The sequence below is a fragment of the Moschus berezovskii genome, chromosome 1 (genome assembly GCF_049115385.1).
Source record: "Moschus berezovskii isolate FMDL1 chromosome 1, NW_MosBer_1.0, whole genome shotgun sequence".
In the NCBI taxonomy this organism is placed as follows: Eukaryota; Metazoa; Chordata; class Mammalia; order Artiodactyla; family Moschidae; genus Moschus; species Moschus berezovskii.
In genome coordinates, this window is record NC_142460.1 from 42,437,138 (window position 1) to 42,442,475 (window position 5,338).

Sequence of the window (5,338 nt, forward strand, 5' to 3'; positions counted from 1 at the left end):
ATGGGGTCGCAAAGAGTCAGATACGACTGAGTGACTGAACTGAACTGAACTGAAAGGTTTTAGTAATATCTATCTAATTCATGAAAATTTATCAATAAAACAGTGCTCAGTTCAATATTCTTTTTAGAGGCATGGATTATACATACTGTTTTTAGACTTTCATGATTTCTTAAGTCAAACAATGCTATTGTTAAATTTTTAGTGTTCTTAAAGAATTATAGTCAAGTTGCACTTTTACATAGTACTGTATTTCTAAATGGAGGAATTTCTCTGAAGGAAGGCTGTTAGTACAGGAGTGCAGGCCTGGATTTTAGATTAGTTTTCACCATTGTATGTTTAGGGAGTCTTTAACCGTTTTTAGCTATCTTAGGTATAACTGTGAAATTGTGTTGTCCAAGAGGCAATGAATATAGTTGTTAAGAAACAGACTCTAGGACAAGATCCTCTGTTTTAAATCCTAATTCTACTCTGAGTAAAATGGGGATTAAAAAAAATACATTATTAGCCTGATGAGGCTCAAATAAACTCATAAACATAACAGACTCATGTGTTATATTTATGTGGCTATACTACATGTGGCTACTGCAAATGGTCAAATATGAACTGTGATTATTGCTTATAATTCATAAGTCGCCGAATTTTAGTACTGGGGTCGCAAAGAGTCGGACACGACTGAGTGACTGAACTGAACTGAACTGAACTGCTGCTGCTGCTGCTAAGTCACTTCAGTCGTGTCCGACTCTGTGACCCCATAGATGGAAGCTCACCAAGCTCCCCCTTCCCTGGGATTCTCCAGGCAAGAACACTGGAGTGGGTTGCCATTTCCTTCTCCAGTGTGTGAAAGGGAAAAGTGAAAGTGAAGTCGCTCACTTAGTGACCCCACAGACTGCAGCCTACCAGGCTCCTCCATCCATGGGATTTTCTAGGCAAGAGTACTGGAGTGGCTTGCCATTGCCTTCTCCGGAACTGAACTGAGGCCAGCAGTTTACCTTTACACACGTCTTATATTGGCAGGCCTGTCTATTTTTGATGCTGAGGTTTGATTAACTGCATTTGTCTTAAGAGCTGCACAATTATTGATAGAGACGGTATTAATGTAAGTGGTGGCTGTCTACTGCCAGTTCCATGAAGGCCATATAAATACTTAGTAGAGTGTGTGTGTTCCATTGTGGTGCAGGCTCTCTGAGATTGATACCTAATTTTAGGCTAGATTCCCTTCAGCAAAGATTTGGCAGTCCTTTAGGGCAAAATAAAAATATTATGGATGCATTTCTAACAAACAATTTAGTAAAACATTTGGTTTTCTTGATTCTCAGTTATCAGGCTGCTTTGTGAATAAAAAACACAAATCACAGTGTTTGAGTTCATCATGTGTTGGACGTTATTAAGTATTTCTCTTTGGCTTCCTGCCTTTACCATATGGTAATATGACTAATGAAAAAAATATAGCCTGGATATCTACTTTTCATCATTTGTTTTATTATAGAATGGAAAAATTAAATTAAATGTTTGATATATATGCATATATTCAACAGAGAATATTCCAATAGCAAAACTGAAGCTTAAGTTTACTTAGCAAACTTGATCTGTGTTGAAAAATACCAAAGAAAATAAAAAATAGTGAAGAGTTTTCCAGACTCAATTCCAACATGTGTACTTGGAGACTTCCCCAAACCAGCAAGCAATTCTCAGGGGCAATTCACTTTGGGCAACAAGGTGTCCAATAATTCAACTCAATTTGAAACTATCTACTCAGAGATAGGGGCCTTCTCTGGAGGAGGAAATGGAAACCCACTCCAGTCTTCTTGTGCCTGGGAAATCCCATGGACAGAGGAGCCTGCAGGGCTCAGTCCATGGGGTTTCAAAGAGTCAGACACGACTGAGCAACTAAGCATGAGCACTCAGAGATGGATTCAGATTTCATAAGAAAAATGTTCAGTCCCACAGGACCACCCTTCACTTCAGTCACAGTTGCAGGCCAGTTTGTGATGTGTGCCTGTGATGGACCAGCTGTGAACTGGAGGTCCCAATTATCCCAATTCAGGATGCCAATCACAAGCACAGGTTTTTCCCTATGCCTCTGACTGCCCATGAATTAGAGGTTCCCATGACCCCCATCTTGACTTTGACTAATTTGCTAGAATGGCTCACAGAACTCCGGAAAACCTAAGTTTATTCTCTGGATTACCTATTTATTTAAAAAGGATATTGGAGAAGATCAATCAATAGCCAAATGAGATAAATAGGGTAAAGTTCTGAACAAAAGAGCTCTGTCCTCATGAAGTAGGCGCCACAACACTGGCATTCTGGTTCTCCAACATGGATGCTCTCCAGGGGCAAAAGGGGAGAAAAATGTTTCCTTTGGGGTTTTTATGCAATCTTTATTACATAATCATGATTGACTAAATCCTTGACCAAGGGTGGTTAATTCAATCTCTAACCTCTCTCTCTCATCCTGGAAATCAGAGGGTGGGACTGAATGAATGTTCCAACCACCTTGTAATCACAGGGTTGGGTCTCCTGGCACCCAGTCCCCACCCTTGTGTGGGGACCTAAAAGTTGTCTTCCCTGAAACATTTTCAGAAAATTGTAGAATAGCCACTTAATAGAGTCTGTCACAGGACTGACTCCCTAAGTCTTTGTCAAGTTTTCAGAGAATGGAAAGATTGCATACTGGCTACTTAATTTTCCTGTTAGATTAAATATAATTTTTTTATGAAAACTTATTTAATAGTTTTTTAGGTTGGAGACAAGGAAGAGAATTGTTAACCAAATTTTCAGAAATGGAGACCTGATTGAAATTTGAAGGTGCTTATTTGGGGTTTGTTAGAACTACAGCTCATGAGACAGATTTAAGAAGCGCTTGAACTGTGTTCAGCATGGCTACAATGGAAGAGTCATTGTAAACGCAAAAATTATTTTGCTTTTACTTATAAAAAAATGAAAGATTATGTGACTTTTTTTAATTGGAGTATAATAGCTTTACAATGTTGTGTTAGTTTCTGCTATACAATGAAGTGAATCAGCCATATGTGTACATATATGCCCTCCCTCTTGGACCTCCCTCCTACCCCATCTCCATCTCACCCCTCTAGGTCACCACTGAGCACTGAGCTGAGCTCCCTGTGCTGTACAGCAGCTTCCCACTAGCTATCTGTTTTATAAATGGTAGTGTATATCTATCAATCCTAATCTCCCAGTTTGTCCCACCCTTCACATCCCTTGCTGTGTCCACAATCCCATTTTGAATCTCTATTCTTGCCCTCGAAATAGGTCCATCTGTATCATTTTTCTAGATTCCACATATATACATTATTTATCAAGAATGATAATTAGTGCTGGCAAAAAGTGTGGATAATTGTTATATAAGATTGTTTGGGATAAATGGTTGCCTAGTTACAAGGAGAGACCTTAGGGCCATAAGGTTGCAAATGGCAAGTGTTATTTGGAATACAGCTAGTGGTGTCCTTGGATCTGGTAGAGTTCAAAGCAAGTTCAGGTTCTCAGTGGCATTTTAGACATATGTCTAAAACCAGATCCTCAGTGGCAGTCAACTCCACTTTTGTAAGACTGAATTTTGATTGATTATTGCATTATATTTCAGTTTGTTTTCAGAATCAAAGGTCTAATTTTGAATACATGTAAACTTATAATATTATAATTACTGAAACAATAAAACCAAGGCCACTGCCTCCAGAATGTCCAGAATGGAATTACACAGGAAATTACATGACATGGGTGAATCTTCCTTCCAGTCCCTCTTCCCTCTCTACACTCCCTCCCGCTTCATTCTACTGTGGGTCGCTAAATTTGTGTTATCAGCAAGCTGTTGTATAGTTTCAATTATGATGTGGGTTTTGGCTTGAACTCTTGGCACCAGAGTTGACCATGCAACCTGCCCAACTGGAAGCTGTTGCCCTTCTCTCCTTCTTACCCCAGAGCTGGATATATAGCATGGGTGTCTTCATTGTGATGCCCTCACTCAAGATTTCCACTGGAAAAATTATTTGAACTGATTGAAACTTTAATCCCATTGTTCCCACAGTTTTGGCTCTCTACTCATCAGCTTTAACTTGGACTTATGCCATTGACAGTTCAGATTCCATACTTCCTGTAATTAGTCCCTTAGTTACTCCCCTGGTTGCTCAGGTGGTAAAAAAAACAAGCCTACAATGCAGGAGACCTGTGTTTGGTCCCTAGGTTAGGAAGATCCCCTGAAGAAGGGAATGGCTATTCACTCCAGTATTCTTGCCTGGAGAATTCCATGGACAGAGTTGCCTGGAGAGCTACCATCAATGGGTCACAAAGAATCATACACAACTTAGCCAGTGTCATTAACCTAACCTAACAGCTACTCCCCAATTCCTTGCCTCATTTCTTCCATCTCACTTGCTTTCAAAACATCAACCACGGACCCACCTAAACTGTGACCTTTTTCATAAATGTATCCTAACAGTAAAACATTTCTTTAAACTATTACTCAACAAGACTGCTTTTACTTTAAATCCTAAATCATAGACCTCAAATATTATATTATGTTTCTTTTGCAGGCTCACTTTTTCCCACTCCAGGGTAACTATTTCATATCTTTTCTTTCCTCAGACAGTGCTTCTTGGAAATCAGAGTATGGAATCACCAAAATTTCTTATATCTCCACTATTTTTTCAAGGTTCTCTTACTTCCTGTTCTAGACAAATCCTTTTTCCCTCTGTAATTCTTTAATCTAGATATTATCTCTGCTACTTCAAATATATCTGACCTCTTTTATAGAGCTCATCTGATTAGACCTGTCCTACTTCCATAATGCTCAAAATTCTCCAAGACAGGCTTTAGCAATATGTGAACCGTGAACTCCCAGATGTTCAAGCAGGTTTTAGAAAAGGCAGAGACACCGGAGATCAAATTGCCAACATCTGCTGGATCATGGAGAAAGCAAGAGAGTTCCAGAAAAACATCTATTTCTGCTTCATTGACTATGCCAAAGCCTTTGACTGTGTGGATCACAATAAACTGTGGAACATTCTGAAAGAGATGGGAATACCAGACCACCTGACCTGCTTCTTGAGAAATCTGTATGCAAGTCAGGAAGCAACAATCAGAACTGTACATGGAACAACAGACTGGTTCCAAATAGGAAAAGGAGTACGTCAAGGTTGTATATTGTCACCCTGCTTATTTAACTTATATGCAGATTACATCATGAGGAACCATGGGCTGGAAGAAGCACAAGCTAGAATCAAGATTGCTGGGAGAAATATCAATAATCTCAGATATGCAGATGACACCACCCTTATGGCATAAAGTGAAGAGGAACTGAAAAGCCTCTTGATGAAAGTGA